The sequence below is a fragment of the Megascapheus bottae genome, chromosome 15 (assembly GCF_031878675.1).
Source record: "Megascapheus bottae isolate mThoBot1 chromosome 15, mThoBot2.hap1, whole genome shotgun sequence".
NCBI lineage: Eukaryota > Metazoa > Chordata > Mammalia > Rodentia > Geomyidae > Megascapheus > Megascapheus bottae.
In genome coordinates, this window is record NC_143523.1 from 27,565,960 (window position 1) to 27,575,156 (window position 9,197).

Genomic DNA, 9,197 nt, shown 5'->3' on the forward strand with positions numbered 1-9,197 from the left:
TGGAAGTGTTGGCTCCAGTGGGTGTTACTCTCCACTCGGGCTCTCCCTTGCCCAGAGTAGCTGCAAATGAGATGGATGTGGAGAGGCGCCACGGCTGATGGCAACCCAGGCTACACCTGCCCCATCTCTTCAGAGGTGTATGTCACCAAGAAGCCAGAGAAGGGGCCGACTCACTTCCCCCAAGGAAACCATCTCCAGCTCCTTCCACCAAAGTATGGCCAACATTTCCACAGGTGGAGGCCACATTTGGAGCTGGGAGGCGAAGGCACACAAAGGCACAGGTAGTGTCTTAGCTTCCTTTCAAAGGAATGCCCACGGGGCAGGCAGCCACGACACACACCAGACTCTACGTGTCACTTTGAGGATTGGGGCTCTGGTAAAATGTCAGGTGACAAGAGTGGATGAGAAGGGGCTAGGCGGCAGTGAGTCATGAGTACCAGGAACAGGTCAGGCTCTGCACTCTGCCAGGGAAATAGGGAGAGTTTCTGGATTTGGGAAATCTCACATCCCTTACTGAAAGGAAGCTTCAAAAAAAAAAAAAATCCATCCGCAAAATGCTCCTTGTATGCTCCCTAAGCAAAGTTGGAATTAGCAAGGGCTTCATGTATAATATCATTGTTTCATTCATGGAAAAACTGAAGCTCAAAGAAGTAACTTGTCTAAGGTCACTCAACGGCAACATTAAAATTTAATTTCAAGTCAAATTCCAAAGCCTGCCTTCTATTAACAATATCTACTAATAGCAGGTTGTATTTATCAAATGGTATAGGGTGTCTGGGTTTTTTTTTGTAAAAGGAAACATTTATATTGAACATGTTTCTGTAAAGTTTTACCTCATTTTGCTTGTTTTTTGTTTGCTTTTGTGCTGGTCCTTAGACTTAGGCCTGGGTAGTACAATGCTTGAGCTTTCTTTGCTCAAGACTACTTTTCTATCATTGATCCAGGATTTCCAGGATTTTGGGGTGCTTAATTGGAGGTAAGAGTCCCATGGACTTTCCTGACCCAGCTGACTTTAAACTGTGATCCTTAGATCTCCGCCTCCTGAGTAGCTAGGATTATAGGCATGAGCCATGAGCACCCAGCTCATGTCTCTTTTACAGAAAACCAAGTCTCAGGGAAGTTGTTTAACTTGCCCAAGGTCTTAAAACTTGTGACAGTTCAGTGATTTGAACTTGACTTCCAAACACATACACGGAGGGGGAATCATGACAGAAGACCCTGTAGACGTCCTGCTCCTTATCATCTTGGGTCTGCTCTGAGCTCACTGTAGCTGGAATGGCTCTCCACAGACAGCATCCCAATTCCTGCTTCCTAATTCTCTGTTTATAGGCTTTCTTGGGCAGCTGAGAAGCTGCAGAACCATTTTCTGTGTATTTCATCATTTCCTAGAACTTCTGGAACGAAGTCTCCAAAACTAGACAGCTTAAAATAATGGAAATCAAATCTCTCATCATTACAGAATTTAGAAGTCTAAAATCAAGGTATTGGCAGGACCGTGAGGCCTTCCTTGCCTTTTCCTTCCTTTGGTAGTTACAAATAACCGTGGACATTCCTTGGTCGTAGCTGTAGCAACCTGTCACTCTTTATTTCCCTCATCACCTGGCCACCACCCCTCAGTGTCTCTTGTCACCGTGCTTCTTATCTTCGTCAGAGCCTTATTGGACTAAGCTTTTGTTTTACTCTAGTATCATTACCTCACTTTAATTAATCGCATCTGCCACAAACATCTTTTCAAGTAAGATCACATTCTGAGTTCCCAAAAGAGCATGAGCTGGCCGGGCACTTTATCCCAGTGCAGCACAACCCATCCCTGGGAGAAGTGGCTTGTTAGTCAAGGCTCTGGACACCTATTCCTCAATGGCAAAATTCCAAGGCGTGGTCCACACAATTTCCCCAAAGTTCCCCAGTGATCGAGTCTCATTTATGCCCAATGACCTGCTCCTAATATCCCCATTGTTGGTCTTCCTTGTTTCTGTCCCCTTTTCCCCTTTTGGTTTTCTGGGATCAGCTCGCAAAGAAACTACCCATTCATGGGTTGTGTGTTGTCTGTCTTGAAGAGTAGCATCCAAAGGCATGGCTTCATTGAGGTTACCAATGAAAAGAAAATGAACTCCAGAACTTAACACCTGTTCTGAATGTCCTACATTAGGAAGCCACCAGACTTTTCAAGGTCATGTGCTGAATGGCTTCCCCCTGTGTTGATTTGAGCAGACTGCTGAAGGCCCACACACCTTGCATTTGATCCCTGTTAGAGAGGGCTGGAATACATGTCTATAGATGCTTGTAGCTGTGTGGCATCATCATCTTACTAATGTCTGTATAGCCAGTGTTAAGGACGTTATTAGCCATTCCTCAGAAATGGTACCAATGTTAAGAAATGCTTCATAGCCAGCCACTGAAGCACATCTCACATTATGGAAACGAGAGACTTTGAGTTCAAGGCCATCCTGGCACTCACAGTTCAGGTCAGTTATGATCGTATGGTTTGGGTAAGCCTAGGCTACTTAGAGAAATCTTGTCTCAAAACAAAAAAATAATTAAAGAAAGAGGTGTGGAAGAGGGAAGGAAGAGAGGGAGCGAAGGAAGGAAGGAAAGAGTTACAAACTACAGAAGTCTTTTAATAAAGAGGAAAGATCTAAGAACATGGACTATAGAACGATGATTTCACACCCTAAAAATTTTCCAGGACTACTATCTATTATATCCACTAACTCTGTGGGTTTGTTCACAATGGTCTCATCCATCACCTAGTTGAACATTTCTCAAAATGTATCTAGCAGCAAGATGCTAAGAACAGAGTTTCTGTGATCCAGTCAAATACCTGAGTACTGTTTACTATTCTTGAAGATGTACAGGCTATATTCGTGTATATTACAAGATTTTAAGATCTTGCTATTGAAAATAAATCAAGCTTAATATTGCTGCTATGGGTTGAATCATGTCTTCTCAAAATTTGTATGTTGAAGTCCAGGATCTCAGAAAATGGCCTTATTTGGAAAGAGGGTTGTTGCAGATGTAAGTAATTAAGTAAAGATGAGGTCATGCTGGGGTAGGGAGGGCCCCTAATCCAATATGACTGGTGTCCTTAGGAAAAGGGGAACTTGGGAGGCAGACATGCACCCAGGGAGAACACCATGTGAACATTGGGGAAACACTGTCACGAGCCAAGGAACTTCCAGAAGCCAAAAGTGAGGCTTGGAACAGATCTTGACTCTACGCTTTCAGAGGGAACATGGCCCTGTTGAGACTTTGCTCTCAGACTTCTAGCCTCCAGAATGTGAGAGAATACAGGTCTATTCAAGCCTCTTGGCTTGTGGTAGTTTTGTTATGGCAGCCCTAGCAATGAAATACTCAGGGATGAAGTCTGTTTATTGTCCTCCTCTGATTTTACCAGCCCCGTGTTCCTGACTCAGCTCCCTCAGAGAGGGCTGGGAGTGGGAATGGAGTCTCTGAGCAGCCCAGGTTCCAGATCCTCTATGCTGGGATCTGGCCACTACCCATAATCCCTAGTGGCTGTATGACTGGCTGCCCAAGCCCTCTTCTGACTCAAGTATGTAAGTCCTGCTCTTGGTTGCCATATGTCTCTCATTGCAACTTATCATACCCCAGACTCTTATGGTCTATGAGTTACATTCCCCAGGCTTCTGGGCTTAAAATTGCCCCCCCCCACCCCTCCCCGCCCTGCCAAGGCAGTGGAATGTGGACTGGCTGAGGATGCACCTGGAGCAGGACCTGACAAGATACTATCCTGAGACAAGATGGGACTAGCCTCCTCAGAGATGCAGGGCAGGCTGGGCCTCTGTGTCGTCATAGAGTTGAGCAGGATGTAGTGGTCTATGTGTAACCGGGACAAAACCACTCTACTGGAGGCATCAGACCAGGGTTTCTCAACGTCAGTACTAGTGCAATGTAAGTCAGGTAACTGCAGTGGGCCTGGCCTGTGTGGGTATTGAGCAGCATCCCTGGCCTCTACAAACAGAAATGACAATGGTAACTCCCCTTCCAAGTCATGTTTCTAGACATTGCCAGATAACTGGCCTTAGGGGGTGAGGGGGCAAGATGCCATGTAGGTGAGAGCCACCAAGCAAAATCACCCTCAGTATACTGACTCAACTCTGAGGCATCCTTATGGTCTGAGGTCATTTTATTGACTCTATGTCATTGACTTTATTTGCTATTTCCTGATCACAGTTACATAGAAAAAAGCTACAAAACAATAAAAGACTAGAAGAAAAGCTACTCAGGGTTATTCATGAATGCTGGGTAGTACCTGTTAGTAAATTGTCTTTTTTTTTTTTTTAAGATTTTTATTTTCTATACCGAGTATGTGTTAGGTTTTTACCATTGGAAAACCACAGACTTTGCTCATGCCACTTCTCTATTGCTTGCAAGCTATGACTTCTTTCATACAACTGTTTGAAGGTAATAAAATAAATAAATAAACATAGCCAGCATCAGTGGTGCACGCTGGTAATCCTAGCTACTCAAGAAGCTGAGGATCATGGTTCAAAGCCAGCCTGGACAAGAAAGTCTGTATGACTCTTAACCACCAGAAAACCGGAAGTGGTGCTTTGGCTCAAAGTGGTAGATCACTTGCCTTGAGCTGAAGAGCTCGGGAATGATGTTCAGGCCCAGAGTTCAAGCCTATGACCAACTCCCCCATCCCCGCTCCGCAAAAATTTCTAACAAGAAAAGAACATTGTTTATTTGACTGCTGAGTTGGGTATTTTCATATTGTATACAGTAATCAGACCCTAGTGTACACAGGACACACATTAATTAAGAATAACCAGAGGGGATAGAGGAGGAGGAGGAGGAGGAGGAGGAGGAGGAGGAGGAGGAGGAGGAGGAGGAGGAGGAGCTCAGAGTGAATGCCAGCCATGTCTGCCCTGCTAGGCTGGAACAAGATTGAGTATGGGAATGTTTGTCAAGCATAGTAAGGGTTTGTCATAGACTAGTAGTGGGGCTCCTTCTGCTTAAGACTCTGGGCTCTTCTTTATGTTATATCTCTGCTCTCCTATGTCTGATGGTAACCACAGTCACCAAAATGCCCTTGGAGGCCACTAAGGTCTCTCTTAGAAAGTGGACTCTATTTTCTCAACACTTTCAGAGTTAGGACTCTTCTCAGAGGAGAACATGCACCTGCCATTATTAATGTACTCTGTTTTCATTATTGTTGTTTGCTATGTAATGCAGGCTAGCCTGAATTTAGCTCTCCTTCTTGCATCAGCCTCAAAATTGCTGGGATCACAAACACGTGCTACCATGCTGGCCGTATCCTACATTTTCCATAGTGGCTTTTCTTCTTCCTAACTGCCTGTGAAGTAGGAATCACACTTCTCTTTTAGAGCAGTTATGCAACTCCCCGAAGGTTACACGATCTTGCAAGAGTCAGCATCAAAAAGGTCAACTCCCTCATCAGTCTACTCCTTTTACCTGTCTACATATATAGACACTAAAAAGTTCAGAGAAGGAAATGACATATGCCCAAGATCACCCAGCAAATAAATCCATAAGCAAAGCCAGATACTTAGTGCCAACCAACACACCGGAGGCTCCTGTCTGGAGTGAGTTGAAGGAGTGGAGAAGATGCTGACATTTCCCTAAATAATTACTAAAGTCAGAAGCTAAGAGCACATAATGATTTAGGAATAAGACACAACATAGGGCAGCCTGAGATTAAATTCTACCCCTATCTCATACTCTATATTATCCTGAGCAAGGTACCTGTACTACCTGGGCTTCCATTTCCTCCTCGTTAAGAAAAATACATGGTCTTAAGAATAAATTAGCTTACATAGGAATTTGGAATATACTTTCATACAAGGCAGTCAATAAAGAGAATATAGCCAACTTAGCAGAAACAAGCTACTGAGAAATCAGGCAATCACTATTTTTTTTTTCTCCTTGCCAAAGAGTATTTTTTTCCTGAAAATGTTTCGGAAAAGACAAGTAGGTATAAAAGGAACAATCACAAGCACCCATAATAGTAACAATGTTTGAAAACAACAAAATACTCTTAATTTGGGAAACTTCAAACATACATAAGAATTTATGAGGGGAGGAAATCTCTAGGCTCCTATCATTCCGATTCCTCAAATACTAACTTCTGGCCAATCCTATTTCATTTATGCCCCATCCACTTCTCTTTTCACTCTCACAGAATGCTTTCAGAGCAAATCTTACATACTATATAATTTCATTTCTGAAAATCCTACAGATTCTCAGTTTTAAAGTTATAATGCTGATTTCACACTTTTAAAAATCAACAGATGTCTTGATATTCTTTGACCAGTGTCCAAATGTGTCTTATTGTCATATGAATATGAAAGTGTGTTTGAATCAAGACCCCAATTGTATCCACATGTTGGAGTAGTTCATGTTTTGTGAATTTCTTTTAATCTATAAACTCCCCCATTCATCTTTCCCCAATGCAATGCATTTGTTTAGGAAGCTGAATCTCTTGTCCTATCGCGTTTCCATGCTATGGATTCTCCTGATTGCATTTCTGTTGTATGATTTAACATGTTCTTTTGATCTGTGTATTTCTTATAAATTAATAAGTCTGCAGACTTGGTCAGATTTAATTTTGATTTAATGCCATATCCATTATGGACAGTGTGATGAACTTCCATCGACAGACATTTAATGCCTGTCTCTCGACTTTTTTTTTTTTTAAAGCAAAGCCTGGATGATGATGGGCTCAGCACAGATTCACAGGTTTTGTTAAGACCTTTCAGTTATTAGCTAGAATTTTCTAGAAAGAAAAATTTACCTCCACCATGAGATAAAGCTCAAGGAAAATGCAAGATGAATGTTGGATTCTTTGTAGCCAGCTTTCCAAAATAAAATCCTAGACTAGAGGACATAGCTTAGTGTTTAGCACTTGAAAAGCCAAAAGAAAAAAGAAAAGAATAAAGAGCCAGGTGCCAGTGGCTCATACCTGTAATCCTAGCTACTCAAGAGGCTGAGAGCTGAGGATCACTGTTTGAAGCCAGCCCAGGCATAAAGTCTGTGAGATTTTTATTTCCATTAACCACCAGATTAACATTAAGAAAAATAATTCAGGGCGGGGGGGGGAAACGCAGATAAAAACATGAGAAGGGGTATCAATGTGTGAGAAGTAATGCACCTATTACCTGGGGAATGTAATTGTAACCCCTCTGTACATTATCCCAACAATTAAAAAACAACAACAGCAAGTACATTACAAGAAGAAGCAATGAGCTTTGACTTCTGTCTCTTTGAGACTCATAAAGACCACTTTAGAACTTTAATAAATTTACATCTTGCATTGGGAAAAAAAATAAATTCTGGCCAAGTGTGATGGCTCCTGCCTATAATTCCAGCTACTTAGAAGACAGATATCAGGAGGATCAAAATGTCTGGTCAGGGGCCGGGAGTTTGGCTTAGTGGTAGAGTGCTCACCTAGCATGCATGAAGACCTGGATTCAATTCCTTTGTACCATGTACATAGAAAAAGTGGTTCTGTGGCTCAAGTGATAGAGCTCTCACCTTGAGAAAACTCAAGGACAATGCTCGGGCCCTGAGCCCAAGCACAGGACTGGCAAAAAAAAAAAAAAAAAAGAAGAAGAAAATAAAGGTCTGGCCAATACCTTGGCAAGGCCCCATCTCAACAAAACAGCTAACTTTTGGGGCACGTGCTAATGATCCCAGGTATCACTAACATATCTGATTCCAGCTGTGCAGGAGGAATAAATAGAAGGACTGCACTTCAGGCTGGCTCTAGGCAAAACCCAGAAGACTCTAAGAGATAACTATAAGAGAAAAGGGCCAAGAATATGCCTCAAGTGTCAGAACACCTGCCCAGCAAGCAGAAAAGCTTAAATTCAGTCCCTAGTACTGGTTTAAAAAAAAAAAATCAGACAAAACTGTCAGGTTTTTTTTTTTTTTCAGTTTTCATTTTATTGTAACTAAAAAGTGTTAGCGTTCCTTTTGTCTTTGGAATTAGGTTTAGTTTGCTGCCCAAGAGGCAGTCACTTGAAAAGAAGAGATTTTTTTTTTCTCCCACCAGGGTTCAGATTTCTACATCTGTACATTCTCCTACACCCTTACTGTCCACTTGATCTGTCTTGGATGGAGAACAATGTACTAAAGTCTACTATTAGTGGGATTCCTTGTATTTCTCCATCCTTTCCTGTTGCTCAGCCCAAAAATATTAATAACAGATATACGTTCCTTTGTTGTGAATCACTGCCTTTAGCATTTTAAAGTTCCTTCTTTGGCTCCTTCGTGCTTTTTAGTCTGAGTTCCAAGTTGTAACTCCGCTTTAAAATCTTAATGTGCAGGTAGGCACCAGTGGCTCATGCCTATATTCCTAGCTAAGCTGAGATCTAAGGATCATGCTTCAAAGCCAGTCTCAACAGGAAAGTTCCTGGGATTCTCTCTCCAATTAACCAGTGAAAAGCCAGAAGTAGAGCATGGCTCATGTGGTAGAGTACCACCAGCCTTGAGCAAAATAGCTAAGAGATAGCATCTAGATTCTGATTTCAAGCTCCATTACTGGCATGCCTGTGAGCACGTGCGCGCGCACACACACACACACACACACACACCACACACACAATACCTTAATGTGCATTTGCTTTAGTATAGTTGTCTATTTTTTTTTATTTTTAATCTTTTTGGATCTTTTGTTTTAGATTTAGCTCCATGTAAAACAGCATGTTAGATTTTGCTGTTAGCCAGTCTGAAAATCTTTTTAGTAATAATTCTAAATTAAGACCATTTATATTTACCGATAAAATTGATGTGTTTGACCTTACCTCCGACATCTTACTTTATCTCATGACTAACTTACAATATAATTTTGTTTTAATTCCTGAAACTTTCCTTCCAACCATGTAATCCCTTTACTGGGCAAAGTTCCATGTGATTTGCTTTCATTTCCCCGTCCTTCATCTGTTTTCGATGCTGTTTTCTCCTTCTCACCAAGCATATATCCATCTTATGATCCTAAAGCTTGGAAAGCCCGGGCTGTTAAATCACTTGGAATCTAAGCATCAGTTGGCACAGGATGTTCATCACGAATCAAGGGTTTGTTTAGAAAGACTCAGCCGGGCCTGCTTGACATAAGAATGAACCCAGAGTTTGGAAATTAAGAGACAATGGGTGTTAGGAGAAGAGAGAAATGTTTCTGGGAGTGTTTCCCCTCACTTAATGAATTACTAGCTTCG